At 31.7% G+C, this 19,457-nt stretch overlaps 1 long non-coding RNA gene across 1 annotated transcript; it reads right to left on the reverse strand.

Moving 5' to 3' along the window:
* Positions 1 to 16,299: 16,299 nt before the first annotated feature.
* Positions 16,300 to 18,643, reverse strand: LOC128280767 (uncharacterized). The gene is made up of 2 exons (XR_008270918.1): positions 18,444 to 18,643; positions 16,300 to 16,604 (listed from the first exon to the last, which is right to left on the reverse strand). It is a non-coding gene; the product is annotated as an uncharacterized LOC128280767 (long non-coding RNA).
* Between the last annotated feature and the right edge of the window lie 814 nt (positions 18,644 to 19,457).

Here is a 19,457-nt window from a genome sequence, read left to right on the forward strand (position 1 = left end):
GCCGTCAATAGCTGCGATGGTTAGCTCCAGGCGGTGGCCATTGATTTCCAGCTATGGAGCATCAGGCCGTACACAGTCTCTGAAGCTTAAAATGATAGATTTTTTCTTCAAAACCAGTTTCTGACAAAGTGGATGACAGTATCATGAAGGAATCTCTCTTAGACTTCTATACAAGTTCAGGGAAGAGGAAACCTGATCAAATCATTATTTTCAGGGATGGGGTTAGCGAGTCTCAATTTAATCAAGTTTTGATCAAGTTATTGAGGCTTGCAAGTTCGTTGACGAGAAGTGGAACCCTAAAGATTATGGTTATTGTTGTATGAAAAACCATCATTCCAAGTTTTTTCAACAAGGATCTCCTGACAATGGGCTACATGGTACTGTCATTGACAACAAAGTATGCCATCCAAAGAACAATGATTTTTACCTTGGTACCAATGCTGGAATGATTGAATCACGAGGTAGACCCACTATCATGTTCTCTTAGACCAGGCTGGGTTTTCGGCTGATGATCTGCAAGAGTTTGTTCATTCTCTATCCTATATGTATCAAAGGAGCACCACAACCATATTTGTTGTGGCTCCTATTTGCTACGCTCATTTGGCAGCTTCACAGTTGGGGGCAATTTATGAAGATTAGGGATGCTTCAGAAGCATCATCGAGTCATAGTGGGATGTATGTTCCGGGAGTAATCCCTGTACCTTAGCTTTCTAGGTTGAAGGATAAAGTCAGCAACTTCATTCTTGTCTGCTGAGAATCATTGAACCATCTTTTTGTAGGGTTTGACAAACAACAACCAGGACTACTTCTGGGGCAATCCCTTTCTCATGGGTTTATGAATCAAGATTTTTCCTCCAAGCTTTGATGGATTCAAGAATTGAATACCTCTAGTAAATTTAACTTGAAAGTATTCATCCTAAGCAAATGTACCAAGAATGGATGACACAGACTTATGACAAAGAAGGTTCGTCCAAAAGAATTTCATAAAGGAAACCTTGTACTGAAAGAGATCCTTCCCATGCTAAAGGATGCCGAATTGGGAAGGGGCATATGTTGCGAAGAGGGCTTTCTCTAGAGGTGCACTGATTTTGACAAGAAATGGATAGCAAAAATATATCTGATCCAGTGAATTTGGACTCGGTCAAGGAGTACTTTGTTTGAAGGAGAAGGGAAGCCAAGGTGAAGACCCGCAAAGGGCACTTTGGGACTTCTATTTCAAAAAAAAAAAAGAAAAAGAAAAGAAAAGAAAAAGAAAAAAAAGAAAAAGAGAAAAGAGAAAAATGAAAAAAGAAAAATGAAGAGGCCAAGGTGAAAACCCGCAAAGGGCGCCTTGAGACCAAAAGGGTTTTGAGTTGAAAACCCGAAAGGGCAGCTCAAATTTTGAAGAGCACACGATAATCTTGCTATATCTGATTCAATGAAGAGTGAAGAGCATTGCATATCGGGGCATCAACAAAGTACTTTGGATCTTTTAAACACATGTTGAATTCAAGAAAGTCTTCATGGAGCTGACATATAAATGCTCAAGCAGCGATATCTAGGGCATCTAACTTTTGTCCTGTTTGCTATCTTTAGATTCTTTTTCTTCTCAAAGATAGGCTTTTAGATTAATTTCCTTTTTGACAAATTTATTCAAATCTAATTATTCTCAAGATTAAATTCATCTTCCATTATCCTTAAAGTATGTTGCATTAAAATAATGATAGATGAACTAAATATCTTTACAAATGAAGTTTTGCATATTACTCTGGAAATTTCTAGATAATACAAGAAACTGAAACAAGACAATTGTTTAAAGAATTTCCATATTTGAGGGTGGGATGTACTCGGGGAAATTTCTTCTTCAGTCTAAAAGGTGGTTGGACGTTTTAAGCAATATTGATCTTAAGAAAGGATCATTCCATAAACATCTCCAGCGGGTCACAACATTTGGAGAATGGTACAATAGGACTAAGTTGATTCATCAAGATAAAACTTCGATGAGGGAATAAGTGATGACGTCTGAAATAGGGGTCATATTCATAACATTTTGCATTAGGAGAATTTGACTCACTTCGATCATAGCATTCTAATTATTAGACATGAACTCATATGCATTCTATAGGTTATGTCTTTTATAGGGCAATGTAGATCAAAGAAACAAGATTTGGCATCCCTGTGTTTATAGGGAACAAATCGAAGATAGCAGATCTGACACTCCTATGCTTACAACAAAGCAGATCGAAGATTTCAGCATGGCATCCCTATGTTTATAGAGAACAAGTTGAAGATAGCAGGTTTGGCATCCCTGTGTTTATAGGGAACAAATCGAAGATAGCAGATCTGACATTCCTGTGCTTACAGAGAAGCAGATCGAAGATTTCAGCATGGCATCCCTGTGTTTATAGGGAACAAGTTGAAGATAGCAGATTTGGCATCCTTGTGCTTACAAGGAACAAATCGAAGACATAGCTGATTTGGCTTTCACGGTTTACGCTGAAGCAAATCTAAGATGATTTGGCATCTCTGTATTTTCAGAGAACAAATCGAACTTTGGCGTCTCCATATTCGACGGAGAGCAGACACATAGCAGATCTGGCCTTCATATGTTTATACTGAAGCAGATCCAAGGTGATTTGGCAAGGAACAAATTGAAGACATAGCTGATTTGGCTTTCACATGCTTACGATGAAGCAAATCTAAGATGATTTGGCATCTCTGTATTGTCAGAGAGCAAATCGAAGTTTGGCGTCTCCATATTCGACGGAGAGCAGACACATAGCAGATCTGGCCTTCATATGTTTATACTGAAGCAAATCCAAGGTGATTTGGCATCCTTGCGCTTACAAGGAACAAATTGAAGACATAGCTGATTTGACTTTCACGTGCTTACGATGAAGCAAATCTAAGATGATTTGGCATCTCTGTATTGTCAGAGAACAAATCGAAGTTTGGCATCTCCATATTTAACGAAGAGCAGACACATAGCAGATCTAACCTTCAGATGTTTATACTGAAGCAGATCCAAGATGATTTGGTATTCTTGTGCTTACAAGGAACAAATCAAAGACATAGCTGATTTGGCTTTCACGTGCTTACGATGAAGCAAATCTAAGATGATTTGGCATCTCTGTATTGTCAAAGAACAAATCGAAGTTTGGCGTAACCACATTCGACGGAGGGCAGACACATAGCAGATCTAACGTTCAGATGATTAGACTGAAGCAGATCCAAGATGGTTTGGTATCCTTGTGCTTACAAGGAGCAAATCGAAGACATAGTTGATTTGGTTTTCGCATGCTTACGATGAAGCAAATCTAAGATGATTTGGCATCTCTATATTGTCAGAAAACAGACCGAAGATAACAGATTTGACGTCTCTGTATTAGACGGGGAGCAGATCAAAGATAGCAAATATCGCCTTCCTAAGTTGCAGTGAAGCAGATTGAAGCCGTCAAGAGGCCATTTAAAGAAGATCAAGGATCAAGAACTCAAGACTCGGCGAGCCCGGGCAAAATTAGTCCTTTTGTAGTTTTTGCTCTATTCCTAATACACAGCAATGAGCAAAGAGGGGTAGTTGTAGACACTCAATTTTGCCCGGGCCAAGAAATAATTTCAAAAAAAAAAAAACAAAGTCCAAGTCCAAGTCCAGTACAAAATTACAAACATATAATTTGGCCCAATCGAAATGGCCCATTACTTGAAAAGATTGAAGGTCCATCTATGAGCTTGACTCATATGGAAATATAATCTTTAAGGATATACAATCTTAGATATGATATGCAATCTTAGATATGATACAATCTTAGATATGATATGCAATCTTGAAGATATGATCTTGTAATCTTGGAGATTCAATTTGTAGATATCCTTTAATCTTAACGGTTGATGTAATTGATCTGTACTGTTGGATTTGGGGAGGCTCAACTATAAATAGAGGCCTCTCCCTTCATTGTAAATCACTTGAGTTTTGGAAAGCAATAAGAATTCTTGAGAGCATTTATTCAAATTTCTCTCCCTCTTGCGTTCTTACTCTCTGTGGTTTGTTCTTATTTTATTCTTTGTCTATCTTAGTTTTTCAACCCCTTTTTTATTTTAATTTCTTCATTTTTCAAATATGTATATTTATTCCTATCTTTTATACATTTGATTATGTATTTTATATATTATAATATTTAACCTTTTATATAGTTTATTTTCAAATATATATTTTCTATGCATGTATATATATTATATTATCATTTCATGTATTTTGAACTATTGCATTATATTTTTATAATTTGTAAATGTTCTATTTATTCATTTTTTAGTGTATGTCATTTATCTTATTTGTGCATAGTTTCAGGTTTTTATATGCTATGTTTAATTATTTCTTTTATGTGCTATTTTATGATATATATTGTTGTATAATTTTTGCATGTATTATATTTTTCTTTTAGTTTACTCATGTTTTTATTTGTTTATTATCTTATATTTACCCTAGTATGATTTTTTTCATTAAACATATGTTCATGTTATTTAATTTTGTCTTAATGATATTATTTATGTTTGTATGGAAATGTTAGAATATTTTGCACATCTATGCTTCATGATGCATTAATATGTCATCCTAAAGCATCAATTTAAAAACGAGATTCCAAGTTTTCAAAAAAATAAAAAGGCAATGTTTGGTATTTGGAAGCTTCGAGAAAAGTAGTACCCTAACTTACTGGGTTGCAACTTTTCTCATTGATTTCGATAGTCTAGCACCCTTCTAAGTATTTTTGAAATTTTCAAAATACAAACAACTATTTTGGAATTTCAAAACATGGTGTCCTAACTTGCTGGATATGATGTTTTGTAGTTTCGAAATAGAAATTTTTAAAAGGCAAGCTTAGCTTCAAAAGTTTTAAAATATTGCTTCCTAACTTACTGGATGTGATATTTTGACTCGTTTAAAATAAGCGAACCTAAATTTTTCAAATCAAAACATTCTAAATAAAAGAGGATTGTATCTTAAAACTTTCAAAATCCCGACATTAAAGACACTTGATAATCAATTAGGTACCAATTTTTGGGCGTTACGAGGGTGCTAACCCTTCCTCGTTCGTAACCGACTCCCGAACCCATTTTCTTGATCTCGTGACCAAAACTAATGATTTTAAACAAAACGATTTATTGGTGATCCAATCACACCTAAAAAGATTGGTGGCGACTCCCATTTTCGTTTTTTCTTAAAGTCGATTCCCATTTTCCAAAACTAGATTTAAAAATGGTTTCGACAAATACCATGCTATTTTATACACGTAATTCCTTTTAACTTTACTCTTATATTTTATTATATAGTCCTATGTAATATATCTTTTAAGTAATTATTATATATGTGTGTATAGTCATTGATACCTATATTTGATCTATATATATATATTATTAAATCTATGTATTTTATACACATAGTTTATATATATATATATATATATATATATATATATATATATATATAAGCATGTTTTAAATCTATTGTGTAATTTATAATAAAATTAATTTAGCCCTATACATATTATCATTTCTATGTTATTTTGCATGCACTTACTTATAAATTTATATGTACATATATTAATACACTTATTACTTTAATAGATTTTCTCTTTAAAACACTTTTTGCTTTATGATTTGTCAAGTATTTTCTTTATGTATATATGAAACAATTTTAGAAACTTCATTTTGTAATTATAAAATTATTATTTTGAACATTTCTTTATATTATATTACTTTTGTGTTTTATATAGCCTATTATTTAAATGTTTTGATATAAGGGTATGTATAATTTTAGACTAACTTAAAATTTATATATATATTATTACTAATCTCATGATCTTTTTACAATAAATTTACATGTACATATGTTTTATAAATCTATTTTGTGTATTATGTCTCGTCTTGTATCCTTATTATTCTTTTGTATTATATATTATTAAAGTTAGCATGCAGTTTGTCAACTTTTAAATGTATTTGTGTTTAAAATATTTTACATGCAATTTGATTCAAACTTTCATTCTATAATATCTATTTCAAAAATTATATATCTATCCCTAGTTTTTTTTTATAAAATTTTGTCAACCTATGTTTTATGTGTCCATTTATTCGTCGTTATCTTAAAAGAGTTTTATACCATATTACTTCTTTGATTTGCATTTTGCTTTGTGTATCTAGTAGTAGTCATATTATATTATGCCATGCATGTTATCGTTGCAAATTATTTATTCATTTTTTTATATTGTCATATTAATTATTCTCCATGCATGATTGAAATTGAGTTATATTTCCAAGTTAGTTATACTTAGTTGTTTAAAGTGTTTGTTAGTTGATTAAATAAATTGCATTATCTTCACTCTTCCATTGTCGTACTTTTATGCATACACATATTATCCCATATCATTGTTTTCCACTTGGTTTACAAAATGTGGTTTTATAAAATCCAAATTTTTATGATTAGTTTCGTCTTATTTCGAGTCGAATTAATGCGCTTTAAGCTAGTTTTATAATCATTCATGTTTTCTAAAAATCCTTTAAAACGAAGGCGATGTACGATATTTGGCAATTCGTGGAATCGTGCCCTAACGTGCTGGGTTGTAATTTCTCATTTGCTCAAAATAATCAAATGTCTCTTTGGAATTTCATTCATGTTTTCTAAAAACTCTTTAAAACGAAGGTAATATTTGATGTTTGGCAATTCGGGAATAGTGCCTTATCGTGCTGGGTTGCGATTTCCCGTTCGTTCAAAACAATCGAATATTCCTTTGAAATTTCACCCACGTCTTTAAAGATTCTATAAAACAAAGGTAATGTTCGATGTTTGGCAATTCGGGGAATCGTGCCCTATCGTCCTGGGTTGCGATTTCCAGTTGGCTCAAAATAATCGAACATCCCCTTTAGAATTTCACTCATGTTTCTTAAAAACTCTAAAAATAAGGCAATGCTCGATGTTTAGAAATTTGAGGAATCGTGCCCTACTGTACTGGGTTTCGATTTTACGTTGGACTAAATAATCAGACATCCTTTTGTAATCTTCAACTTATAAACTTTGGGAAATCAAAAATTAATCGTGTTTTCGAGGGTATAAAGGACCGTGTCCTATCGTGCTGGATATGATGCTATATTCTTTCGAAACGAGAAGACTTTGACGACCAACTCGAGTTATTCAAATGCTATTAAAAGGAACCACATTTCAAAAACATTTTTAAATTTTAGACATAAGGACAGTATTTAATCAATTTGTTACCAATTTTGGGCGTAGTGAGGGTGCTAATCCTTCCTCATGCGTAATCGACTCCCAAACCCGTTTTCTCAAAAGTTCGTAGACCAAAATCGTTGTTTTAGTAAACCAAAATGTTTTATTAAAATAACCAAATTCTTAGGTGATCCGATCACCCCAAAACAAAACGATCGGTGGCGACTCCATGTTTTATTTACAAAAAGTCGATTCCCTGTTTTTCATTAAATTTTAAATTTTTTTAAAAAAATAAAACATGGTTTCGATAGTATCATTATATAGAAATATGGACCATAAGAAATATTCAATCCTTTTATTATATATTATTCATACTAACAACATAGAAATTTCCATGAAAAAGAAAGCACGACACGTGAAGAAGTAAATTCCATTACATCGACTGAAGCAATGGCAACAACTAGCCCTTAAAGCAATTGCGATAAGACCTTGACTCCTTTAATCAGTTACCATAAATTCTTCACTTTGGAAACTATAACATATATGCTAGTACTAAACCTTTAGCAAACAATTAATCTTAGGTAATTAAACATGGCCTCATCCTCAACCATTTCCTTTATTTTAGGGATACTGCAGGCTACCATCATTCTAATTTCCATTGCCAGAACTGTGACAGTAGCAGATCCATCACCTTTGGCATCCGAAGCCATAGCTATGGTAGAAAGTGGGTGGTGGAGTAACTATTATATTCATAATGAGGAGGGCAAGACTCCGACCAGTAATAGTTGCTAGTGGTATTCAAACAAAGCATGTTGCAATACTTATAATTCTCATATTTCCCCTCTGCCATTTATAAATTGAAAAAAAAAAGAGGCTATAATCATATAATTCAATTAAAGTGTTGAATTAAATTAGTCCCTCTATTATTAAATAGATCAATTTAGCTTCTATACTATTAAAAAGAATAAAATAAGTTATAACAATGTTAACATTATTTACAAAACCATAAAATTTTGACTTTCTTTAATTCTTTTTTATGGCACAGGACTAATTTAATTCATTTAATATCATTCTAATTTCCTTTTCCTTTTGTTGGTTCAAATAATGCTTAGGAGTATTCTAGCAATATGTACGCAAAACCATTATTTGAAAAAAATATATTTATGTTAGGATCGACCCGATTAAGCAACGAACAAGAAAAATAGAAGAATAAATTGAGAAATTGAACACACAAATTTAACATGGAAAAACTCCTCCAAAAAGGATAAAAAACCACGGACAAAGATAATTTTACTATAATGGCAAAAGAACGAAGAGTAGAAAAGATGGAGATAAATACTAAACCCCGAAAACCCGAAAATAAGAAACCCCGAAAACCCGAAAACAAAGAACCCTCAAAACGTAAACACAAAATTCTCTAAATGTGTTAGGAGTTCTAATATCTAATGGGTGTATTTTTCTAAGGTTGTAAAAGAGCCTATTTTTAGGCTAAATTCGTAGGTCAAATAATAATAAAATAATCTAAACTAATCAGTGTTTGATTGAAACAAGTAAACAGAGTTTAATTGAAAGATTATTTTTCAAATTTGACTGAAAATAAGAGTCATATTTAACAAATCTCCACCTTGACTCATATTTCCACAATGCCATCTTTGCCAAAGCCCGTCACGAGCCTATCTTGAACTATGCAGGGAATTAACTGAGTCGAATTTGTGCTTAGAAACTGAAAGACTTCTAGCCTTCGACTTGTACACTGTCAAATCAAAACTAACCCGGGTCTGATTTTCATGAACACAGTGCCCTGACTTTTCAAAACCTGCATCCAAAAGAGAACCTCTCTTCAACAAAATGGTCATACCTTTTTCCTTCCTATGACCAAGTTGCCTCTACTCTAAACGAGTTGACTTCAACTCCGTAAAGGACGAGGGACGTCCGATTTCACCGGTCACTGTAGAACCTTCCAGAATATAAAGACTATCGGTTCTTTTACCTTTTAACAAAATGAGAACTCCACGAGATACTTTAATACCGCTCGACTAGATGTTAATTCTGCATCTTTTCAAGTCTAAAATACTCAAGGAGATGTGTTTTTTTTAAATCAGGTACATACATGACATATGAGAGTGTCCTGATCGTCCTATCGTGCATCTTAATTTTAACAGTACCAATACCAATTACCTTACTAGATGAATTGTTTCTCATGCGCACAACTCCACCTTCAACCAAACTGTATGTGGAGAACCATTCTCTATTGGGACACATGTGGAAAGAACATCCTGAATCTAGGATCCACTCGGACGTGAGCTTTGAGTTATTGCTTGTAAACCACTAACAAGAAATCATCACCATTTTCATCCGCCAAATTATCACCAGCTACATCTTCCTTGTTACTCTCAGCAGCTCTTTTATTTCTCAGTTTATAACAATCTGCTTTGACGTGACCTAACTTTTTACAATAGCGACACCTTTTGTCTCGTTTGTTTGATGCTACCAAAATGGAAGCTTGTCTATCTATCTTGTTATCCAAATGAAGGTCATTGTCGAGTTTGTCTCTACTCAACAAATGACCCTTCACATCTTCAAACGAGAGTTTGTCTCTGCCATAAATCAAGGTCTTCTTGAAAGACTTGTATGAAGGAGGTAAAGAGCATAATAATAGCATAGCTTGATCTTCATCATCAATATGAACCTCAACGTTCTTTAAATTATTTAAAAGAGTAATGAATTGGCTGATGTGATCTCTAAGAAGCTCACCTTCATTCATGCGAAACGTAAATAGACATTGTTTCAACATTAAACGGTTAGCCAAAGACTTAGTCGCATAAAGAGTTTCTAACCTTTTCCACAAGGCAGATGAGGTATTCTCCATCAATACCTCCTGCAATACCATATTTGCGAGACACAACTGGATTGCAGACAAAGCCTTTTCATCAAGCTCTTCCCATTTTGTTTTATTTAGATTCTCAGGCTTTTTCCCCGTAACAACATTTTTCAAACCAGATTGAACTAGAATTGCCATCATCCGAACTTGCCACAAATTGAAATTTGTCTCACCATCGAACTTCTCAATTTCAAACCTTGTTGTTGCCATATCTAAATGAGTTGATCTATGAAAATTGAACTAGCTCTGATACCACTTGTTAGGATCGACCCGATTAAGCAACGAACAAGAAAAATAGCAGAATAAATTGAGAAATTTAACGTGGAAAAAATCCTCCAAAGATGATAAAAAACCACAGGCAAAGATAATTTTACTATAATGGCAAAAGAATGAAGAGTACAAAAGATGGAGATAAAGACTAAACCCCGAAAACCTGAAAACAAAGAACCCTCAAAACGTAAATACAAAATTCTCTAAATGTGTTATGAGTTCTAATCTCTAATGGGTGTATTTTTCTAAGGTTGTAAAAGAGCCTATTTATTGGCTAAATTTATAGGTCAAATAATAATAAAATAATCTAAACTAATCAGTGTTTGATTGAAACAAGTAAACAGAGTTTAACTAAAAGATTATTTTTCAAATTTGACTGAAAATAGGAGTCATATTTAACAATTTAAAACATGGAAAAAGAAAGTTCATTGAGTTAAGATATTAGTTATCATGGTGCCTTTGTTTAAATTTCATTATACTTATTTTTCTAGATTTTACATATAATTAAGAATGTAAAAATACTCTCATAATAATATTTGTTCTTTTATAAAAGTAATAGATTTTATAATTTCTCAATCGAGTTGAGACTCAATTGATGGGTGACACCAACTCAATTAGCCCTTTAAAAAATAATACGAATTTAAGGCACACCCATAATGTTAGTGAAAAATTTATGTAATAAACATATTTATTAAAAGCTTTTATTAGAATCAAATAAATTATTGGTTGAATTGATAAAGTTAAAATTTAAAATTTAATCTGTGAAAGGTTCAAATCTCACAATGTTATGTTTATTATGGATTTTATATAAAAATGTAAAAAGATGAGAATACCCTTGAAATAATATAATTTAAATTGTATATATAAAGATATTTTAATAAATTTTGATTGAGGTATTAAGTAAAGATAATATAGATATAAGAAAAATAGTTCCCTAAAAAAACATTAACTCATACCTTTGCATGACCTTGAATAACTGATATCATTGGTATCCCTGTAGCACGCACATAGATGATTAGAGCTCAACCTCGACCAATAATAATCACCATCTAATGTACAAAAAATGTCCGAACTATCGTTCAAATGGCATTCTCCAAATATTAGTGTGCCCCATTACAGTTGTATTGGGACATATGTCCTATTACTTAAATCAAAATCTTTAATTTAATCAGAGTCATAAGAAATTAAAGAAGGAAATCCGCATGATATTTTCTTCCAATAATCATTAGAATCAACCATATTACTCGTAATTTTAAAGAAGGAAAAGCAGAGTTAAAGTAGCACCACGAGATGTAAATTATAATTCTTAAAATAGCACCACTAGTGTTTCTTTTCTTTTTAAAATTAGCACCACTAGATTTCAAAATAAATTATAATTGTTTTAGACGTAAATTTAGTAATTTGAATGAAAAATAAATATATTCACCTATTTAAATTTTTTTTAAATTAGTGTTTTTATATATACTATGTCTTTTATATTTATTTGAAGTTTGTTTCTAGAAATATAGTCATCCTTATCCGTTTACATCAATTTCACTAGTCTTTTATCTATTCTTATTCAATCACGACAGGATAAAACAAAATAAAAAACTAAAATTAGTATACATTTTCATTTTAAGATATTTTATAAATTACACTTTATAAATGAATAAACAAAAGAAACTCCGAATTTTAAATATTTAATAATATACAGCACATGTTACAATGCATTTTTTAAAAAAAAAAGAGAAAGAAATGTGACCATTATAGTATAATTAATATAGTCTATAGTACAATCAAAGGTACTCATACTTTATAGTTCATCATTTTTAATGTTTGAGCCGTTTTTATGGACTGTAGTCGGCCAACACGATTTGGTCATAAACAAATGAATATATTATGAATAAAGTATTGTAGAGCTAACTAAATTAGAGGTTTTTAGTTGCTGGATTATAAAAAGTTATAAAATAGTTATTCAGTTATTATTAAATTTCTATTTTAGTTAGTAACTAGTTAACATAAAATAGAAATACCCAAAAATTTAAGATAGTTGGGTGATCAAATAAAGATAAAATTAAATAGTTGAGTAATCATTTTATAACTTTTTAAAGTTAAGTGAATAAAAAGAAAAAAAATTCCATTGTTGGGTGACAGCAAATTTACTTTATCCATATATTATATTATATTATATTTCACATGCAAAACAACCTTATTTGCTAAGAGTCATGTCTTTTGTCCTTCTAAGTACCCTCTATTAGGGGTGTAAATGAGATTATGATGCTTGCAAGATTACCTGAGTTTGATTCGAAAAAGATTCGAATTCGACTCGGTAATTATTGAGTTGAGCTCGAGTTATCGATTGAGCTTTGTAATACTTGACTTGAATAGCTTTTATATATTTTTTATATTATTAAGTTACATTATTTCCCTTAATTATTGAGCCAAACTCGATTATAAAAATTGGTAAATAAATTTAATCAAGCTCGAGTTCAAGTAGCTCGATTATATCTCAAGTGAACTCAAACTTAAAAGAAAATGTTCAATTAAACTCAAATCAAATATCTAATTCCAAATTTTAAGTCGAACTTAATAATATTCAAACTCGGCTCGATTACCTACAAGGTAATCAGTATAGCAAGTATCTGCCCCCATAAAAGGTGCAATGCACCTCATTTGCTCTCATGACATCTTCTTTTCTAATTCAATGTACACTAGAAATTTCCAAAGAAGATTTGCAAAGAAAGACGATAATCTGAACTTTATTGACAATTTCGTCACAATCAAGCTCAAGTTTCCTATTCAGAATCTTTAATGGAAAAGTCAACTCTCCTCATCACATACAATATTCTTTATCATATGTAAGTTGGTTTTTTTCAATATAATATATGTGATTTATGTTGAATATTTTCAATATATTTTGAAAAACCAGCAAGCTAACCGAGTATATATATATATATATATATATATATATATCATTAGCAAGAACAATAAACAATATCAAATTTGTTCCCACGATATTTGCTCAATATTTCATGTTAAATGTTCAATATTTCTTGATTAAAGTAATAATTAAGAATTGTGTAAATGACTAACTTTATGTGTGGGGTTTTATGATGGGAAACAACTCAGAAACCTCTTTCAACTTAGTTTTTAAAAAAATAATAATGCACTTTAGAATTACAAGTTAATGTAACTTCCTTGAGGTTATCAAAATGTAAGATTATTAAGCCGAGTTAATTTAAGAGTCCAATTTAAGAAGTGTTGTGACATTTTGAGGTAAACTTAGTTGATTTTTATTTTGTTGATTTGCCTTTTTAAAACTCCAAATCCATTATTACTTAGTGGAAAAAGTGAAACCATCAGTTTTACCATTGTATTTTCTTTAACAAAAATTTGGGTCACACAATTCTAATATATGCAAAAAAAAAAATTATAATGAAAGATATAAATAAATTTTGTAATTATAATTGTAAAAATTTATATAACTTATTAATCAAATAAAAAGTTATATAATTTTTTATATATGTAGTCAATTTTATAATTGTCGTAACCATTTTTTTTGGAAAACGGAAATCGACTTGGATTTTGAAAATGGAAACGAAGAACTGGAGTCGCCACCAATCCTTTTTGATGAGGCGTGATCGAGTCACCTTAAATTAATCATTTTAATAAAAGTTAAGATTTACTCAAACGATAATTTTTGGTCTACAAAAATCAGAAACTGAGTTCGGGAGTCGGTTACGCATGAGAAAGGATTAGCAGCCTTGTAATGCCCAAAATTGGTACCTCGTTGATTAATCAGTGTCTTTGTTGTCGAAAATTTGAAAACTTGAAAGACTTTGAAATACGATCCCTTTTTTTTGCAAAAAAAATGCTCAAATGTTAATGACCTTCTTGTCTCGAAGTAATAAAACACCATGTCCAGTAAGTTAGGACACGGCATCTCGAACTTTGAGAAAGCTTGCCTTTTATTTAAAATTAATGTGTTTTAATGGATATTCAGTTAGTTAGGGTGAACGAGGAAAATCGAAACCCAGTGAGTTAGGGTGCGTTTCCTCGAATATCTGAACACCAAATATCGCCTTTATTTGCGAAAAATCTTATTTCGAAGTAACAAAATGTCATACCCGGTAAGTTAGGGCACCACACCTCGCATCCCCGAAAATAAGCATTTTTAAAATTCGTATTGTGGTTTAAAAGAATATTTCGTGATTTAGGTTAAAAGAGAAAAATCGAAACCCAGTAAGTTAGGGCACGATTGTCTCGAGTTACCAAATACGGAGTATTTACTTTTATGAAAGAATTATTTTGGGTTAAGGCATCGGGTGAAAAACATAATGTGATTTATAGTAAAACATGAAAGCGAATTATGGTGCTAATACGTAATAATAAGCGCAATAGTGTCTAACATAATAATACGAGCAATTATGAAAGGTGAAATAATAGCAAGGTTAGTAAAGAAACGCATGAGGAAAATGAGATGATCGAATACATAGGCAAATAAATAAACAAAATAAATAAATAAAACATGACAAAATAAAATGATAGTGATAACGAAAACGATAATAATAGGAATAACATAAGTAATAATAGTAAGAATGTAAATACTGAAACGGTAAGGAACATACATATATGTAAAATGTATAATACAAGATTAAAAAATATATACGATATTTGTTGAAAACAGTAATAATATATATATAAAAATGATGACGATATATAAATGTATAAATATATGTATTAAAATATACGTAATAATAGAAATAAAAACATATATGTAGTATTAAAATATATTTACATAATAAATATATAAAGATATAATTTTAAAATGTATATACATGATATATATGAAAATATATACATAATATAGTTATTATAAAAATATATATAAATACAACATGTATGGTATTAAAATAGTATTAAAACATAATACATACATATAAGATCGCCTAAAAAAATGCTAATGCTAATAATAGTAATAATAAAATGCTAATAAATAATAGAGATAGTATAATAATGGAAATATAAATAGATAAGAAACATAATAGAAGAATAATAAGGAAATGAAAAGAATAATAATCAAAATACAATGGTAATAGTAATTACAAAGATGATGATGATAATAATAACATTAAAGTAAAGTAAACAATAATACATATATATAAATATATCGTATATATGTATGTAGTAAAATACACACTACTATATATAATAATAATAATAATAATAATAATAATAATAATAATAATAATAATAATAATAATAATAATAATAATAATATAGAAATGCAAAAGCAAATATAATAAAAATATTAAATTAAAGTAATAAAAAACAATACCATATGTAGGTATATATATATATATATATATATATGAAGATATACACTAATATATAATAATAGTAATAATAATAAAGTAGTAAAAATGCAACTATAATAGTAAAATATAACAAATAGTAGTAAAAGAAAATAATAAAATTATCTAACTTAATAATAGAGAGCTAAATAACTAAACTAGGGACTAAATTGAGTGTAGAACGAAAGTTCAAGGCCAATTTAAAAATAAAAATAAAAAGAGAAGGCTGAATAAAACACGCGAGATAAGTGGAGGAACCAATTCCGCTATTATACCCTATCCCTAAAACGATGCCATTCCATCAACTATCTGTAGCACCCCAAACCCGGCCCAGAAGTTATGGCTGGATCTGGCATGCCACATCAAAAACGTTAAAAAAAAAATTTTCTATTCTAAATCCAGAAAATCGTACTTGATGTTCAAAAGATTAATTCATTAAGGGTTAAAGTGAATGGAAGTCATGCACCGGTAGGAAACCGAAAAGAGGTGGTGAGTCCATCGGATGCGCTATACCAAGCTCCTTCGGATCCAATCCTAGACATGCATACCGCCATTGCCACACCTTAACGTCATGGATATTTCTAAGAAACCGATTTGATTAAGTCATTTTTAAGAAAAGCGATTAATTTTGGAAAAAATACTTTCATTGCGGAAGCTTTGCTTGTTGTCGTGTTATTTTGAAATCAACTGTTGTTTTTGAAAACTTGCCCTAAAGCTATCTAATTTCAACAGTTAAAATAAGTATTACCTATCTTAGTAATACATATTAAAACCATTAAAAATAATTAAGCGGCCTTATTACATTTAAAAGCCCAAAACCTCAAACGTAATTAAAAGGATGTCCAATTCACCAGAAGAAAATCAAACTTTCAGAACGGGTGACCACTCCGAATTCCCTCACAGCTCCAAGCCCACTATGGTTGGGGATTTCCTGCGTGGATGAAAATAAAAGGGGTGAGTTTGGGGAACTCAGTGTGTAAGGAAAACCCATTCAAAGCCCAAGTCAGCTCAAGCCTATTGGGCCTAAGCCCATTCAGTATGAGTGGTCTGGGCGAGCCCTTTCAGATTACAATAAAGCGGGTCTTAGCCCTTATTCAGATAATGAGTATGGCCCATAGGCCCATTTCAAAATACATGCAACATCAATAACATATGCAAGCCCATTTGGGAGACTACTCAACCCACCAACCACTACACTCCACCCGTACCAGCCATACACTCCATGTGGGATAGCTCAACCCACCCATTTAACACTCCACAGATTCTTGACATTCTTTGCTCGATTAACGATAAATTGAGGCAAAGCCTCCAAGATCGTGGACAAGCCACTTTCAGTACTTCCTCCGTCAATATCCCAATCCCATGCATCAGATAATAACAACATGGCATGCAGTAAATAACAACAGTCAAACATGCATTTAAGTCAATTTAACCCTAGGGGTATTTCGGTAATTTATCTCCTAGGGGTAAAACAGTAAATTTTCCACTTTTAAAGGTATTTCAGTAATTTATCTATTTTAGGGTTTTTCATGCATATTCCTACCTTTCACGTACTAATAGAATCACTACCGAAGGTTCTTACCGAATTGGGCCCATTGGCCCATCATTCCAATTTTGGCCCATTAAGCCCAAAAATATCGAGGGCACAGAAATCATGCACTTTGCAGTCCAAACATTGCAGCTTACCAAAAACATTAATCGATTTACCTCACAGGCATTCGCACACTCGCAAATCTACAAAATACCGATTTTCGGTATTTCGGCTTTTCGGCTTTTGCCGATCTAGACTAAGAAAGAGGGTGTTAGTTACACACATTTGCGACGATATCTTGTGAGATCCCACACGAACCGCCTACAATTGGATTACTAACACGTTAATCTAACTATTCAAATACAAACTACATATTAACCCCTTACAATATTCGGCCAACCACACCTACAGATCATAGTAAGCTTATAAGAAATCAATAAGCAACTCATTAACAAATTTTTGTTAATGTTTACCACATAATCATAATTTCACTGCAAGCTGTCTTCCTGAGCAATAGTCACTAAATCATTTATAACTGGAGCTACGAAACTCCAAATCAAGTGCCGTTAATTTTCCCTGAAAATAGACTCATATATCTTCTATCCATAAAATTTTCAGAATTTTTGGTTTAGCCAATCAATACCAGATTTTTCTCAAAGTTTCTCATGTTTCACTGTTTGACTAATCTGACCACTCTTCATTACGAATCAGATTTCTCATTGTACAGAATTCAAAATATGTTCTTGTTTATTTCATTAGAAACTAGACTCAATAAGATTTAATTACATAATTTATTCAGCTTCTAATTCATCTCCCACAATTTATGGTGATTTTCCAAAGTCACGTTACTGCTGCTGTCCCAAGCAGATTTATTACCAAATCACTCTTTCATACACCTATCTTGCATGCATGTTATTTAAACATGTATATCACCAATCAATCATCACATATCTATGATTTTTACTTAAGCATAATCTCCATTTCATCATTTTAACGCACAACATGTTAGCCGATTTTTCCCTTTAGCATCTAAGGCAATGCATGCTCATTTGTTTGGCTCAACTTCACATATCTTCCATTTTTCATCAAAAGAACATGAAACAACAACCATTTCCTTCATTTTAATTCATGACCAAATGCTCACAACACAACTAAAAATCAAAATATACTTCAAGAGTTAAGGTAGAATCAAGAAGAACTCATGAACCTCAAGATAGAAGCAAGGTACCAAGAACTTACCTTCAATTTTCCTCCTCCTGATGACCAAATACTCAAGAGCTTTCTCCTCTCTTTTCTCTTCTCTAACTTTCAGCTATGATGAACAAAGATGGACAAAACTTTGTTCTTTTCACCCCTTTTTCTTTTAATAAAACTTCATATTTCATCCATTTAATTCTTTAATACAAAAGACATGAAATTCTTATCATGAAACATTTACCTAACCCATTATCATGAAACATTTACCTAACCCATTATCATGAAACATTTACCTAACCCATTATCAAGGAACATTTACCTAACCTATTATCATGAAACATTTACCTAACCTATTATCAATTTGTATCAATTTGTACCATAAATTATGGATATCAAGTGTTCATTTTGTCTACAACAACATGATGGCTAGCCACTTCATGTAAAATGGGAGGTTTGTCATGCAAATCCTCCTATTTTGCACTCCTATTTATTTGGCCACTTCAATTTAGCCTATAGCATTTTCAAACATTTTCACATAGGTCCTATTTCATAATTTCACCCCCTTTTTCTTATGGAACAAAAATTAACTAAAATTGTCGGGTTCTATCTTAAGCTTAGGATTTCTAGAGGCCCACTAACATAATTAAACCTATGCCAACATTCACAGGATTCCCGAAAATTGGGGCGTTACACTATCCCTCAAATGGTTAGAGGATCAAATTAAAAAAAGATTAACATTACAAGGCAGAATTAAGAAATAAAAAAAAATGGATTAAAACATGACAGAAATGCGGAAGGACCGCGCAAGCAATTATCCCAGTAGCAGCAAAACACGCGGATCCTTAGGCATCGGGTCGGGTCGCGCACGGGTCACGTGAAACGGCGTCGTTTTGGCGCTGTGAGTTAAGGCCCAAAACGGCGCCGTATTATGCCATTATATAAACACAAAATTTTTTAAAAACATGCATTTTTTGCTATTTCAAAAAAAAGGGAAAGAGTTCTTCCCTTCTCTCTGGGAAAACCCCAGATTCCCACCAGGAGGGCCACCACGTGCTC

The sequence above is a fragment of the Gossypium arboreum genome, chromosome 9, assembly GCF_025698485.1.
Source record: "Gossypium arboreum isolate Shixiya-1 chromosome 9, ASM2569848v2, whole genome shotgun sequence".
Taxonomy (NCBI): domain Eukaryota; kingdom Viridiplantae; phylum Streptophyta; class Magnoliopsida; order Malvales; family Malvaceae; genus Gossypium; species Gossypium arboreum.